General features: G+C 53.9%; 1 protein-coding gene across 1 annotated transcript in view; it reads left to right on the forward strand.

Annotated features, from left to right (window-relative positions):
- The first annotated feature begins 3,761 nt into the window (after positions 1–3,761).
- The window catches only part of Slc45a4 (solute carrier family 45 member 4), a 68,297-nt gene continuing 55,946 nt past the window's right edge, over positions 3,762–16,112 (forward strand). Inside the window, exon 1 of the mRNA XM_027950748.3 lies at positions 3,762–3,840. The gene's annotated coding sequence lies outside the window, so the exon portion shown is untranslated. The remainder of the gene's footprint in view (positions 3,841–16,112) is intronic.

Raw genomic sequence — 16,112 nt, forward strand, 5'->3', positions numbered from 1 at the left:
TTACTTCTGGTGCATACAGAGGACTAAGGACAGGGGATGGGTAAATGTGAATGAACGTTCCCTCTCCTCTCCTGCACACTTTATCTGTTCTGCAGAACACCTTCTGCCTCTACTGTTGCCCAGGGGATTTGCCACAAGACCCAGAGGCGGGAGTCTCCCAACACTGAGCTATGAGCCACTCACACATGACCACCAACCTGCAGCCAGCTGGGATAGGTCACTGCAAGAGGATGTGGAGTGCAAAGTGCCACACTTTATTCAGAGATGAACAGGAAAGAAATAATGTTCAGGGATGACAGGATGGGTATCCTTCCTTCATCATCATGCTCTTCACCCTGCACCTGACCAAAGGCACCCCAGCTGTGAATCCTGGCTTGTCACCTACCAGCTGTGCAGCTGCAGGTAACAGCCTCTTGTGTCCCAGCTTCTTTATCTGCAGGATGACACCCATGTTGGGGGATGGTGTGTGCACACAGGGCCAGGTATGAGAGGAACACAGAGCTGCTCAGGAGTCTACAGGTGAGGTGGGAGATGAAGTCACAGACTCAGACAGTGATGGAGTTGTCATGCCCAGATGCCTCCCAAGCACCAGGGAGGTCAGTGTGCTTTAGGGATGCAGGATCTGCTTCATAGTTTGTGGGGGTGCTTGTTAGATTGTTGAGCATTTGAAGACAGTGACAGCCCTTGGAACTGAGGCATGGAACTCTTCTGAGCAGAGCCCATATGAGTACACAGGTGCATGCCCACATGAGTACACAGGTAGTGGCCACGCTTGCCCAGCTCTGGAGCCAGGCCAGATACAGGTCTTTTTGACTCCTGGGCAAGAGGCCCGCTCTGTGCCAAGCTCGCTCCTCACAGGAGAGGACCCCATTCCCAGGCTTCCACATACAAATGGACAGCAGAGCCACGGACACAGATATATCTTACTGCACTTCTTGGAGGCAGCAGCTGAGATGAGGCCCTCACTAGCCAGGCTGTGACAGAGTGCTGTCAGGGTGGCCCTGCCCTTGTCCTCTTGCATGTGCATGCATACACATGCGTGCAGGCACACATGCAAGTGTGGGGACATGTTTTTCCTTAACCCTACTTTGTCTCATCTTTGTGTCTAACTCCAAATTACAGAAGTAAATTAACTGGATGTTTCCTCATCCAGCCTTAGAAAGCATTTTCCAAATTCTGTCCTCATGAAAACTTCTACACACACTTTCATGCATTCATTTATTCTTCAAGAAATATTTCTAAAGCACCCACTGCAAGTCATATCCTACGCTGGGCTCCATGTCTGCAGCTAGTTAGCCACTCCCCCACTACATGAGTTTCCGACTCCCTTATGGGTTTCTTAAGGAGAAAGACCAATTGTGTTGCAAGCTCCAGTGCCAAAATCCAGGAAGTGTGTGGACATAGTAGGCACATGCTAACACAGTTGCTTGCTGATGAATGAAAATGGAAAAGGTTCAACAAATGTCGTAACCAGTGAATACATAAAGTTACTAAATCATTACTTGGAGCTCCTTACTGTCTTTTTAAAAAGCATGATTTTTTTTCATTATTTTATTAAAGCCTTTGACAACCGTGAATTAGGTATTATTAGAATGCTCACATGCAGATGAAGACTCAGGGAGGTTCAGGAAGGCTCCCAAGTCACACAGTTGGCATGCAGCACAGCTGGAATTGCCTCTGGCCACCAGAGTTAAAATCAACAGGGGAGTCAGATACTTAGCAATGAGACCCACAACTGTCAGGTGCAGCTCTGAAGCCTATGCACACACCACTGGCATCCTGCTTGTCCTTCGTGGAGGTGTTTCACACACATGGAAGAGCATACACATCTTGACTGCACAGCTGAAGAAATTGTCACAAACTGAGCACACTGTGTTACCAGCATCCAGACAGGACACCGTCAGACCCCGCTGCACTCTCCACACCTGCTCCTGGCCCTGGCACCCCTGTCTTGATGCTAACCACTGTCCTGACTCCTAACACCACCCACACATCTACCCCATGTACATGGGAACTTGTATTTTTAAAAAATGTCTGACATTTTTGAGAAGGGGTGCTGGTGACTGAATCCAGAGCCTAGCACATATTAGGCAAGCACTGAGCTACATCCCCACCCTTTCTGTTTTTTGAGACAGGTCTGACTAAGTTGCCAAGGTTGGCTTCAATCGTGTGATCCTCCTGCCTCAGTCTCCCAAATAGCTGGGATTACAGGTAAGCAGCACCATGCCCAGCAATGTGACTTTTGCTCAGCATTACTCGTGAGAGCCATCCAATGGAATCAAGTGTGTAGTTATAGGTTATTCACTGTTGTCATTCCACTGAGTGAATATGTCACAATTTATGTATCCCTTTAATCATTGATGAGCATTAGGGTGCATTCCAGTTTGGGTGTACCATAAACAGTGCTGCTATGAACAGAAATACAAAGTTAGTTGTGTTTCTAGGAGGGGCACTGCTTGGTAATCAAGTGGTTCCTAACAGATTTCCAAGGTAGCTGGGTGCCTTGCATCCCCATAGGCAAATGTAGGAGAGTTCCAGTTGCTCTGCTTCCACGTCAACACTTGGCATTGTCATTTTTTCCCCATTTTAGCTGTTCTGCAGGCTCCATTGGCTACTTTGTTTCTAAATTCCTTCCAAACTGTTGGCGTGCATCTTTACCATCTCTATTTTCAGATGAAGACACCAAAGCTTTGAGAGTGAAGTAATTTGTCCAAGGCCTCTTAAACCCTGGCACAGGCTTAGAGCTCTGATGCAAACACGGCTCTCTCACCTTGCCCATCCTTTTCTCTTTTTGTTTATTTGTCCAGCTGCCTTTCCAACTTCGTCTTGATGGCTTTCCAACAGTCCCCTCCTGGGGGTTATGAAAATTCCACACGTGGGGAGTACCTGATCTTTGCCCCTCACCCCCGCCCCTGGTGCCCCGCAAAAGGTCAGTCCTGCAGCGGGAGGCCATGCCCGCAGGAGGCTTGAGTCCTGCGTCCTGCCCAGTACTCCAGGGCTGGAGGAAGGTAGTAGAGGGTAGACTATGAGGAAGGGGTGGGATGGACGTCCCAGTAGGGGACTGGCCAGCGCCCTGAGCAAGGAAGAAAGTTTGCCGGGGTGGGGTTGGGGATGGGGGCAAGTTACAAGGAGAATGTCTGCTGCCCAGGAAGAGGGTGCAACCCCTACAGCGGGGGCCCGACCCGTCTCGGTACTGGTAGAGGGCCGTGTTTGCTCGTGGCTGGGGGGCGGGGAGATGGTGACTCCGCTCCCTGACCCCTTGGCTGTGGCAGGAAAGTGGGGGAAGGAGAGGGGAGTGGGAAAGTGGCGGGGGCGGGCGCAGGGGTCCTAGTCGCGCGGCCACCGAGGGGGAGGGAGTGCGCTCATGTCGCGGAGGGGATCAGGGATCCAGCAGCCTGGACACGCGGACAGGGGGGACAGCTGGGGGCGCACGCCGAGGAGGCCCGCGGGGCGGGGCTCCAGGTCGTGGGCGGGGCCCCGAGGAGGGCGGGGCCGCGTGCGCCGGAGGCGGCCAATGGGCGCGCGCGGCGCAGGCCCCGCCCCCGCGGCCGCTGCATAGTCATGAGGCGCAGGCCGGCGCTGCGTCAGCGGAAGCGGCGCGGAGCGGCTGTTTCCGACCCGATAAAGCGGCGTTGTCCCCGCGCGCCGGCCGCAGCCTCGCAGCGCTCGCTCTGCGCCAGCGTCGCTGACTGACGGAACCCCGGCTGGCCGCCGAGGGCGCAGCCGCCTCCCGGACGCCCCGCCGCCGCCTCAGTGCGCCCGGGGCCCGCGCCGAACGCCCGCCGCCCGCCCGGCCGGCCCGCCGCCCCGCCGCTCCGCGGCCCCGGCCGGAGAAGACAGGTGAGCGGCCGCGCCCGCCCGCCCGGCCCCGCCGCACCTGGCACCTGCCGCCGGCACCTGCTGCACCCCCCATCCTCTTCTGCGCGTCCTGGCCGCGAACTCGTGGCCGCCCCCAGCCCCAGCCCCGCGACTCCCTCTCCTGGGGGGCATCCGCACCCCTCTGGCCTGGCGCTGGCCCCCCGGCGCCCCGCCCCCACGCCTGGCCCCTTTCCTTCCCGACTGCACCTGCCCTTCCTCGACCGCATCCCATCAACCTCCTCGAGCATCCCAGGCCCCCACCCGGCAGTGTACACCCTCTTTTGGATCGACCCGCCGCTTCCATGCATCAGCATCTCCGTCACCCCCAGTGCTCCTGTTCTTTGCCCAGAGAGGAGCCTGACGCCTGTCGTTCTTGTGAGACTCCCCACCTGCCGCGCCCCCCAACTTCTGAGAGTTCAGCTTCTGTGCCCATCACAGAAATGTCCCCCACCGCTTCCCTAACCCTCTCTTCTTCCCAGCACCCACGCCCCTCGGCCCCCTGTAGCGCTGCAAGTGTCCCGCCTGGGCTCGGAGCCTGCCCCTTGGGCTGCGCCTCTGCCCTGTGTGTTATCGGTTCTGTCCCTTCTAGATGCCCTTATTTCCTGAGGCCGACCTTGTCTCTGGAAGAAGGGCCGCTCAGAGCGTCCGTGCTCCAGGTTCAGGGCCTCTGTTGTGGAGACCCCTGCACGCATCTCTGGACTGAAGAACACTCACTTTTTTCACTGGCACCCCCTATTCTTTCGGGCCCTTGAGTTTAACCCATTCCTCCCCAAAGTGAGCTACTTCAGGGGCTCCCCAGGAGCACAGTCCTGCGAGGGCTTTTCCTGGGAAGGTATGTTCATATGAGGAGCACAGCTTTCTGGTTAATTATCTCTAGTGATTTTAGAAGGTGGGGCCAGCAAGGAGTGGGAAGGGGCACTTGGTCTTCTAGGGAGCCTTGGGCCCCTGATGAAGTGTGGCTTCAGATCCACAGACTGAGCCCTTGGGACTGGCCCTCTGCCCAATCTGGCACCTCATCCAGTTCCAGCAGAAGGAGGCTTGTAGCTCCTTATTATTGGGTGCTGTTTTCTAGACCAGCACCTAGGGACCCCGAGGGTGTATAAGCTGAGTGATTGTCGTAGGTCCAGAGGCTATGACTAATGGGGCAAAACATTGCTGGACCTCCCCAGTGCTGTGCCCTGTGCTTTTGTTCCCTGCAGTGGCAGACAGGTAGGATGAGGTAGAAATCTTTCTCGGCTATTTTGTTCTTGTAGTAGGAAAGAGTAAGAAAATGAGAGTCTGGAAGATTGTTTTACTTATTAAGAAGTGTGAGAATGGTTGGCCATCAGAACCAGGAACACCCACCTGCCTTGAACAAATGTGAATGATTTCCTCACTTTTCTGGTGGATCTGAATTAACATACTAAAAGAGCCTATGGAGTCTGAGTGCTCTGGAGACTTTACAAAGGCTGTGTGAGAATGGGGAAGGGCAGCAATTGTGGCCCGAAGCCCCCTGGCTCCAGGTGGAGATTCAGGCATGATAAGAAATCAGATGCTATGGGGAGAGGCTGGGGAAGTGGGATTTCAAGTCCCACTTCAAGGATTTCAGTCCCATTCAGTCTAATTGTTTTTGTGAATGCCGATGAAAAGGAAAGTAGATCATTTGACATCTTTGAAGTGCATATTAGGTGTGCAGAGGTGGGTCTGTCTGGAACCCGTGTCCTGGGGCCCTGGGAGTGGGGACGCTGCCGTGGGGGTTGTTCACTTCCCTCACTGAGACGCTGTGTACTGCAGCTTTGGCCCTTTTTGCCTCCTGAAAGCAGGTCAGATTGGACTGGGTGATCTCCAGGGTGGCTTGTAGCTTGTAACACCCTCCTAACTTTGCTGATTGGGGAAGAGGGAGTGGGGGAGGGGCCTGTAAACCTGAGTCTGCCCCCTTCAGGGAGCAGGAGATCCCCGCCTCCATCCGCCCTGCAGATCTGCAGGGGAGGAGAGGGCTGCGGCAGTGGCAGCTCCCCCGTGCCCGCTGGAGGAGAGAAGCTTGGGAAGGCATTCAAGCTGATGCTTAGGTTGCCTGGTGTTGAATTGATTTCATCTCTGCTGTCTGAACACAGATGAGGACAGACGAGGGGCAGCGTTGGGGTTGGGGCTGCTGCTGTTATCATTTTCCAACTGTGGCTTTTCCCTCTGCCCGTGCCCTCTCTTGCTCATGTTGAGGGCCCTGAATTCCAGCTTTGGGTGGCTAGCAAGAGTGGTTTGTGACAGCCCCACGGCCTGGCATGAGTGAGGGCTACTGGTGAACACTGTAGGTGGCAGACAACCCCAAATTGCCAGTGCCCTTCGTGGGAACACCCCTGGCAGAGCTGTGTCTGTAATTTGTGGAGCTGGAATGTGCTGGAAGCCGTGTTCCTGTTAAGGATGGGTGAGGATGCGGCTCCACACTTGCCTCCTGTGGTTTCCCATGTTCTTATCACATCACAGTTCTGTTTAAGGTATACTTAGTGAAACACATTAGAAGGGTGCTTTGACTTTAGGCCAGGGGATAGGGAACATTTTAGCTGTGCTGAGTGACAGTACAGCAGAGGAACAAGCACCACAGATGAAGAGCAGCCATATGGGGGGGGGTGAGAGGACCCCAGGAGCACGAGTCTGCAGAGGGCCAGAGCTCCGCACCTCCCCCACTGGCTCCTAAACAAGGTCCCCTTGTTTAGATTAGTGTAAGTGCCCCACCAAAATCAATGAACAAGGATCTTTTTAAATGTGGAACTTTCAAAATGTGCTTCAAGTGGCCTTTTTTTTTTTTTGGTATCAAATTCCGAGCCTCTTTGAAATGAGGCACATTTTTCAGAGAACTGTGAGACCTGCATGCCCGGGGAAGGGACTGGGCTCTGCCCAGAGCCAAGAGAGAAACTTGACCAGGCTGTGCCATAGGCACTTCCAGCCCCTGCCCACTTGGGTGGAGGTGGGGTGAGAAACCTTCAGGGGAGGCCTGATAGTGTTGGTGAGGTGGCTCTCTTGGCAGGGGACTTACAAAGAGGCGTTTTAGGAAGATTAAAGTGTGCTTGGGCTTGGGGGTTGCAGCAAAGCCCTCCTGCTGTGAGGCTTTTGGTGCCCTCCTCCTAATAGATTTTTCCATCTAAAATGTGCATTCCCAGGAGTCCTGTGGAAGCCCTGCATGCCAATGCCCGCAGGCTTGCACAGTCGGGTGGGTCACCTGTTGAGCTCCTATCTCCAGTTAGGCACTTTACTGTTTTCTTGAGGGAGGTGGAGTTCCCTTTGGCTCTGGGCCCTTGGGTGAGAAAGCAGGATTTTTCTTTTTCAAAAAAACCACATTGTCTTGCATGTCGTCCTCAAGGCCACCTTCCTGTGCAGTGAGGGCTCCAAAACTCAGGTTCACTCCAGAGCCTTTGGGGCTCCAAGGAAGGTGTGCCTTGTGCTGGGCATTTTGCCCCCAGTGCAGGAATGAGAGGGTGCCATCTGTTCCCAAGCCGGATCCAGGGATCCTCACTACCCCAAGGGGTTTGTGAAACTGTCTCAAGTCACAAAGGGCGGCCACCTTGCCCTCCCACCTCTGCTTGGCGGGAAGCCCAGGTCGGGGAGGCATTGTTCAGACCGAGGTCTTGGTGTTTTCATCCCCTAAACCTGTTGAAGGATTTTGCTGGCAGCGAGAGGAAGCCACATTCCTGAACCAAGCCCAGGGTGCTTAATTTACCATGCTGGAGTTGCCCCTCCCACCCCCAGGCTGCTGCCCCCGCGTGTGGATTGCTGTAGTTTATGGTCTCTCCTGGGCTTCTGCCTGTCCTCGGACCACTTGCATTGGTTGGCAGAAGGAAAGGGAGCTCTTGAGTGAGACTGACTAGCAGACAGACCCTCAGAGTCTGCACCCTTTGGCGCAGGTGCAGCGGTCCCTGCACTCACACCTTACTCACAGCTTTAAGCAGTCACTCAGGTGTAATAAGTCCTCTTCACCTGTCCATCATCCATGATAGAGTTATCACTCTGGGGAAATGTGTTAATCCTAAGGAGTGTGAGTTTGGAGTGGGAAGGGAGTATTTTTGCTTGGTTGTGTTGTTTTGTTGTGTTGTTTTGGTGCTGGGGGTTGAAGTCTGCCTCCCAAGCCGGTGAACATGGCTCTTTTTTTTGAGGGGAGGGGTTTGAAGGCTCTGCAGTGGAGGTGAAGCCACTTTTTAGAAGTGTGCTGGGCACAGGGGAAGGGCTAGCCAGCCAGGAGCTGGTAGAAGGCCACTTTCTCATCAGTGGTCGTGGATTAAGTTAGGACTGTGTTAGTGTCAGGTCGTGTTGAAGCAGGGCTTTCCGGCATTTCTGCTCATGAGTTAAATAAAATAACTTTGAAGAACTATGGACATATGTCAATATTTTTCTCATAATTTTAAATAGCTGTAAAAGGTGTTGTTTCTAGAATCTGGAAGGCATTTAAAATGAGTAGGTCAGTGTGCTGCTGGGTTTAGAAATAAAGTAGGTGCCCTGATGATTCCGCACCCACCACTGGCTGCCTCTAAAACAGCGTGAAAATTGCATGTTTCTTTTTTGTCCCTAAACTTGTATGTTTGCTCTATGCTCCTCTTGGAATCTTATCTAATGCAATGTGCCTTTAAACTTGAAAGTCTTTTCAGTGGGCATTCTTCTTTCTTTTTCTGTGACAAAAGTACATGTAAATCACAATTTAAAACATCCCTTTAATCCTCAGGCCATTAACCCAATCCAGAACAATGTGTTTGTCTTTGTGATCTCCCACCCCATTATGGGGATTGAACCCAGGAGTGCTCTACCACTGAGCTACATCCCCAGCCTTTTTAATTTTATTTAAAGACAGAGTCTCGTTAAATTGCTGGAGCTTGCGATCCTCTTACCTCAGCCCCCTAGTCACTGGGATTATAGCCGTGTGCCACTGTACCCATTGTAGTTATCGGTACAGAATTGATCACAGAAGCGAAAATGTCATAGATCTTCATAAGTAGTTACTGAATAAATAAAATAAAACGAAGGGGTTCTCAAAGAGCTAGATGGGGGTCCTTTTAAGGTGCCTGAATTAGGGGAATTTCTGACTGCCCTGGTGCCAGGTACAGCTCTGCTGCTGAGTCTCGGTGAAGAACGTCTCCCCTTGCCCAGGTGGGGAAAGGGGAGTATGGAGGTGGTTGCATGGTGGTAGGGCCCGCAGGAGGGTTCTGCGGCTTCCACCAGGGCTGTTTCTCAGTTTTAGGAAGCAGTTTGTGGGGACTCAGGATCTTAGGGAGTTCCCCCGTGGTCTGTGTTGACACACCCTCACGCCTGCAGGCGTGCTGGGTATCGCTGTGCTTGGTGCAGGGTGAAGCCCTGTACTGTGTCGGCTTGTGACACAGAGCTGCTCTGTCTTGAACCTTAGTATTTAGCTGCATGCTGTCTAAATGCAGTGTGCTAAAGGGTGAAATGATGAATTTCCTGAACATGCATGGCTTGGTTAATGGAGTTGCATTTTTATTTGGTTGGGTTAAAATGTAAGCCTTTGGAATTGTGCCTTGAGTTAAATTTTAATTTGCCAGAAAGATGTGTTAGAAGCAGAAAAGACTGAGGTGGCTGGGTCTGGGCTCCCCAGGCTTTGCCTGGCAGGAATTCAGTGCCCTATCTGCTCTTGGTCCCTCAGGGTCAATGTGCCTTCTCTGCCTAGGGCCATCTGAGTGTTCCTGGGGTCAGGGCCTTTTGGTGGGCTGGGGGTGCTGATGAAGAGGAGATTGGCTAGGGGTTGGAAGGTGGCCCCCTTCCAAAGCCTGGGACGGGGTTGGTGTGGGGAGCCCCGAGGGCTTGCTCAGATCTGGAAATGCTGCCAGAGCAGAGCCATTTATTATTTTTAGCCTAAAAGCCAACTGATATTTGGTATGAGAATAAGTTTAGTAATTAAATGACAACAACAAATTACCTTCACATGTAGAAACAGAACACCATGGACTCAGCCCTGGGGCTTGACACTGTGCATAGTTCATGACCTAGGGCGGGCCTGTGACTGCAGGCAGGGTGCAGGCTGCTCTGGGGTTTGGCCACTCATCTTCTGCCCCCCCCTCAGGGGCCCACTGAGGAACGCTTCAGTGTTTGGGGAGGTCACCACGCCCTGGGACTGTGGGCAGTGCCTGGTCCTGGGGGCCAGTGAAGAGAGCAGTTGGCTCCAGACCTTGTTCTGGGAATCCTGTGGTGTATCCAAGCAGCAAAGAAGGGGCTGGGTGAGATAGTCCCCCACCACCCCAAGAACAAGTGAGCAGGCCTGGAAGGTGGCCCCTCCTCGGCCTCCTCTCTCACGCTGCCAGTGCTCACATCTTCTTGGCATTTGGGATTTCTGTACTGAAATTAAGGTTTCAGGCTCTTGAACACTGAGAAGTGCTCTGTGCCGAACGAAGGAGAGCAGGTCCAGCGAGTTGGGTTGTTTCTAGAAGCCCCGGTGCTCACCTGGGGCTTCTCTCCTGTGTGCATCTTATCCCAGCCAGGTGTGCTGCAGGAATGCTAGAGTGGCTGTTATTGGCCTTTTCCCTGAGACTCCCTTCCTGGTGGCTGGGTGGAGAGCACGGGGAGAGCATGCTGCCCGGTTCCCTGTCCTCCGGGGACAGGTGTCCCCTGCATAAGCTGAAGGGTAGCTTAGCACTGTGTATAGCATTTTTAGCCCAGCATTGAGTTATCCAGATGTCTGAAATGTTTTTAATTCCTAAAAAGATGGGGAAGGCCTGTGCCTCTCCTTCAGTGGGAACAGTACAGGGCCCAGAGTGACCTTGAAGGAGTGCAGGGCCACCACAGCTGGCAGGACCACCGTGGCTTTGAGACCTTGACCCAGAAGCCACCTGGCGCCTACAGCTCCACCTTCTGCATGGACACTGGGGAGCACAGGGTGTTTGTTCCTAACATTTAGTAGACCCTTAAGGAATAGCAGTGACAGCCACTGACTCAGCTCTGGGCCACACTGAGCACTGGGCCTCCTCTCCCTGACAGATCCCACAGGGGGAGGGGGAGCGACCTGCCAAAGCTGCGTGGTACAGGGTGAGCAGAGCCTGCCCAGGTGTTGCCTGGCTCCCAGCTCTCATGCTGCCCCTGCTTAAGAATGCTGCTTGTTTTCTTTTCTTTTTTTTTTTTTAAGAAAGAGAGAGAGAGAGAGAGATCCATTTATTTTTTTAGCTTTCGGCGGACACAACATCTTTGTTGGTATGTGGTGCTGAGGATCGAACCCGGGCCGCACGCATGCCAGGCGAGCGCGCTACCGCTTGAGCCACATCCCCAGCCCTGCTGCTTGTTTTCTGCACAGAGCAACAGGGATGTGCCACTCATCTTCATATGCCACCTCACTGTTGGTGCCAGGAGGGTGCTGGCCCTGGAGGCTGTGGCATCAGGCCTGCATCCCCACACCACACTTCCCCGCCAGGAGCGTGGCAGGAAAAGGACCCCAGCAACGGTCTCATCCCTTGTGTTGGCGCCATTGGTCTTGAAGTACCACTTGGTTGAATTCCTAGCCATGTCTGTTGTGCTGGCCAGTCAGCTTGCTTGGCTTTCTTGGGTGCCTAGTTGAGCCTGTGACTGTCACTTGCTAGGTGAGGCTATAGCTTTGGAAGTGCTGGGCCGTTGGTGGTCCATTCTTTTCCAAAGATGCTCACCAGGTGAGCTACTCCAAACGAAGCTTCTGGGTGCAGATGCTAAGGAGACTGCTGATCACAGTCAGTCCTAAAGAACTAAAGTTTGTCATGGACGTTTGCAGATGTAGCTGAAAGCTCTGAGCATGGTGTGATAATGGCGTCCACACGCCATGGCCCAGCATCAGTGGCTCTGTTGATGTATTGCTTGTCTTGAACTTTAAGAGACAGTAGCTGTGGGAAGATGTGAATATGGAGGACTGTGGGAGCAGGCTGGCCGTGTACCCAGAGTCAGGCCAGTCAGTCAGGGAGCTGCCTGGGGGGCTTGGCCCCCTGCCCAGCATGGCAGCCTCATGGGCAGAGTGCTCTCTGCATGTGGACAGTGGGTGGCTAGGTGTGTGGAGCATGTGTGTGGCCTTTTTTTTTTTTTGCATGTTGAGCGTTGTTTCCTCTTTAATGCTGACTGTGTGGAAAGCATCAATACCTTTTCACACAAGGGGTGCGGTGGTGTGTGGTCCAGGGCTGGGTGCCTCCTGGGGCGGAGCTTGGCACGTGTGCACCTGATCCATCTCCAGCACACAGAAATAATAAGGAAGTAAGTAAACAAAATGGGAAACGTCTTGAGTGTGTGAGTCGCCATGGCAGCCCGCCGTATGGAGCAGGGTGAGAAGAGGGCCTCTGCTCCTGAGGTCCCTGGTCGGGTCGGAGTCCTTGTCAGGGCTGGCGGCTGGCTGGAGGCTGCGGCACGGGGGTGCCTGCAGATAAGGCTCCTGTGGGCGGTGCTGGCTGTGGCTGTCCAGCTTAGATAGGTCTTGCTTCAGTTTTGTGGCCCGTGGGAGACTGGAAGCCAAGTAAATGTAGGCCAAGCTTTCTGCCTGGTCACCATGTGGTTTGGAAGGTCGCTTTACAGTGTTTAATGTGGATTTCCTCATGGTCTCCCCAGCACTCCGTCTGCCTGGGCCTTGTTTCCCCCCCGCACAGTTCTCCTGTGGCTTGGGGGGTCTTTGGGCTTGGACTGGGATCCCAGGCCTGCCTTCCCCACAGAGCATCTGCCTGCACTGCTGCCAGGTGGGATGTTCTGCATCTAGCCATGTCCCTGCACCCTTTTTGTCAGTGTCTGCGTGCATTTGACCTTAATGACTCAGGGGAGGGGCCAGCTGTGATGATGATACTCCTAAAACGCCAAGTTCATTACACAGTGAAGGACCCGTCACCCAGCTGTGTCCTCTGTGAGCCAGGTCTGCCCCTGGAGCAGTGTGCTGGCCCTGGAGCAGTACGTGGGCCTGAGCGTGGAGAAGCAGGGGTGTACCTCCCGCAGTGCTGGAGGTCCTTGGGACAGCAGTCAGGCTCCTCCCATGGTGGAGGGGCTGTAGCTGCTCCACCTCTTCATGAGGGCATGACCTCTTTCTCAGAGGCCCTACCCACATGGGCTGGCCACCCAAGGGTACCACCTCCTAACAAACACCACAGCCTGGGAGCAGCATGTGAATTCGAGGAGACACATGCTCAGACCACGGCTCAGCTGCTGCTAGTGCTGGTAGCCTTCCCCACCACTAGAACCCGTTGCGGCTGTGCAGAGGTGACGCACCTTGAAGTCATCGCTGGTCTCCTGCCCCACGGGAGTCGCTGTGCATCTCCTCAGGCACTCAGAGGTGTGCCGGAGCAGGCTGTCTGCAGGGCCAGGTGGTTCAGAACTGACTTCTGGATCTGCTCCCGCATGTGGAAGCAGTGATATCTGCATTTTGTGGAAGTGTAAGCTGAGGCTCAGAGCTCTTGAGTAACTTGCTGGGACTCCACTCCCTGGCTGGCTGTCCCTGCTGTAAGACACACTCGGGATAGTGGGTGCAGCAGATGCCATCTGGGAAGATGGAACTGGAGTGGCCTTGGCGTGTCTCCATTGGTTTCATATGTGTATATTTATTTAATTATAAATGGACACAGTATCTTTTTTTTTTTTAAAGAATCTTCTTTTTTTAAGATTTTTTTTGGTCATAGTACCTTTATTTTTTATGTATCTATTTATTTTTATGTGACGCTGAGGATTGAACCCAGTGCCTCACACGTGCTAGGCGAGCGCTCTACCACTGAGTTACAATCCCAGTCCGTCTGTTGGTGATTTTTCTTTAATATTTATTTTTTAGTTGTAGTTGGACACAATACCTTTATTTTATTCATTTATTTTTATGGGATGCCGAGGATCAAACCCAGGGCCTCGCACGTGCTAGGCTAGTGCTCTACCACTGAGCCACAACCCCAGCCCCACCGTCTGTTGGTTTTTCTAAGTGGCCAGGGAAGAAGCAAGCCTGACTGGCAGGTGTCCTCAGGGCCAGGCCTGAGGTCAGGGGCTGGCCCCCTGGGCTTTCATGCCAAGAGGGGGGGGATCCTGTCTCTGGACCAAGGAGATGCAGACGAGATGGGGTAGATCCCACAAGTGCTGCTGTCTCCAAGAGACTTTCACCTCCCTGCTGGGCTGTGCTCAAGGGGCACCCTGCAGCCATCCAGGGGGCTGCTTTAACGTTGTGAACCTCTGGGTGCAGCTTGGGTCTGAGGGCTTTTGTCTTTGACAGATAGTTTTTCTTTCATTCCATCCCGTGAAATGTCTAGTGCTAGGAAAAGCCCCAGAAAACTGTTGCAGCCTGTCCCAGGCCATCTGCCCTGTGCTTCCGAAACCTGGGAGGTGCAGTGGCCAGGACTCCCTTGCCCCTACTGCTGCCAGTACTGTCTCTCAGGAGAAGAGACTGGGAGTAGAGCTGCTTGGCTGAGCCCACGTGATCCCAGCTTTCTGGACCTCCTGGGTGCTGTAGACCAGGTGCTTTATGTTGGGCGTCCTGCCCAGGGGAGCCAGGGAGGATCTGCAGTGCCCGATGCCACCAGGCACCTAGAGTTTGTGATAGTATTTAAACATAAAGGCAGTCTTCCAACGAGCAGTTATGCTCATTTTTTAGATGAAAGCTCTCCTTTTTATCTTCCTGGCAAACCGTGGCCCTGGGAATATCGGCCTCACACCGTGGGCCAGGACCACCAGTGTTTATGGGGCTCTAGGTCTGCAGCAACTGGACATGCATCCCTCCTTCCAGGGGTCTGGGACTCTGGCTGTGCTACTCAGTTCTGTGAGTCCCAGGGCCCCAGCTGTAAAACAGGCATGATAAAGCCGGGGCAACGTGCTGGGTGAAATGAAGTGGGCTGATGTGGACTTGCCCCCTGCCGCCCGCTTGCCTGGAAGGGTTGCTGGCCTCCCAGCCTTGGGCCCTGCTGCAGCCAGAGACTGCACCTCGCAGCTCTTCTTCCCCATGTTAGGGTGCGCTTTCCCACCCTCCAGGGATCATCAAGCCCCTTCTTTGCCAACAGATAGATTGGTAGGTTCTGGCTGCTGCTTGATGCTCCTGTGGAACACCATGTATCTGGTGTCCCCATTGAGCTTCAGGGCCGCCTGGAGACCTTTGTGTGTGCCTCTGGGCAGCTGTTTGTTGCTGTATCACTCAGGTTCTGGTGCCAGAAAGCAGATGCCACCTGCAAGGAGGGGAGGGGAGGGGAGTTAATGGAAGGTCCACAGGAAGGGGTGGGCAGGGTTGGGGATGATGGCCACAGCAGGGAGCTTCAACCCTTGGTCCATGGGCATGGGGAGGGAGCAGGTACCAAAGCCACCTAAGGAAGAGAGGCTGTAGGAAAGGGTGGGTCTTCCCTGGAGGAGGCTAGGGGAGATGGGACCTCCAGGGACCTGAGGCTCTCTGCCCTGGAGCTTCCTGCCCCAGGTCCCTTTCTGGAGGGAGCTGCTGGCTATGTGTTTATGGTATCGTGGCGTCCTGCAGGGTGGGGGCAGAAGGGGACTGCCTTGGCAGCGTAGCTGAGAAATCCCAGCTCAGAGCAGGGTGAGAAGTTTTAGGGGAGGTTTTAGGGTTCCTTGTGCCTCCTGGGCATGCACCACCTGAATTGAAGCTGTGGGGCCGTGAGAGCATTCGGTGGGGAGAGCTTTTGTTTAAGTCAGGTTTCTGTGCGCTGAGAACTTGAGTGGCCTGCCTGGCCCTGTGCACCTGGTGGGCAGGTGTGGCAGGCTCTGAGCACCAAGCAGGGAAGGGAGCGGGTTCTTCCCTGGAATCTGGCAGGTGCATGCAGGCTGGGTGCTCGCCTCATCTGGGGGGACGCCAGCATTTGCTAACGGGGGTCTATGTGGAGTTTCCTCTCAAAGCATGGGAGCTGATGCCATGTGTGGGTTGTCCGGAGCACGCCACCCACCCCCAAGCAGGGTAGGTTCACCCAGGGCACACTCCACACCCCTGCCTGCCTCCCTGATTGGCTTTATCTGACAGGGTGGCAGTTGTTTTATTTGTGGTTGTTGATATTTTGGTCCATGTCTCTGGGATCAGTTCTAGAAAATGTAGTTTGACTGTTGCTGTCTGATGTCATCCAGTGTATGTGTGGTAGCTGCAGAAGGTTCTGGCTCCTGTGATCTGCGCTGGTCCTTACAGTTTTCCCTAACTTAGAGTACCTTTCTATTTTCCCCTCCTGTTCCCCTTTGTGACAGGGTTTCACAGTCAACAGTCAAGGCTGGCCTCAAATTCGTCGGCTCAAGCAATCCTCCTGCCTCAGTCTCCAAAGTGTGGGACTCCAGGCATGTGCTAGTTTTCTATTTTTCTTCTGCCTTTTTTTTTTTTTGGTATGAACTAAAATTGCTCA

The sequence above is a fragment of the Marmota flaviventris genome, chromosome 15 (genome assembly GCF_047511675.1).
Source record: "Marmota flaviventris isolate mMarFla1 chromosome 15, mMarFla1.hap1, whole genome shotgun sequence".
Taxonomy (NCBI): domain Eukaryota; kingdom Metazoa; phylum Chordata; class Mammalia; order Rodentia; family Sciuridae; genus Marmota; species Marmota flaviventris.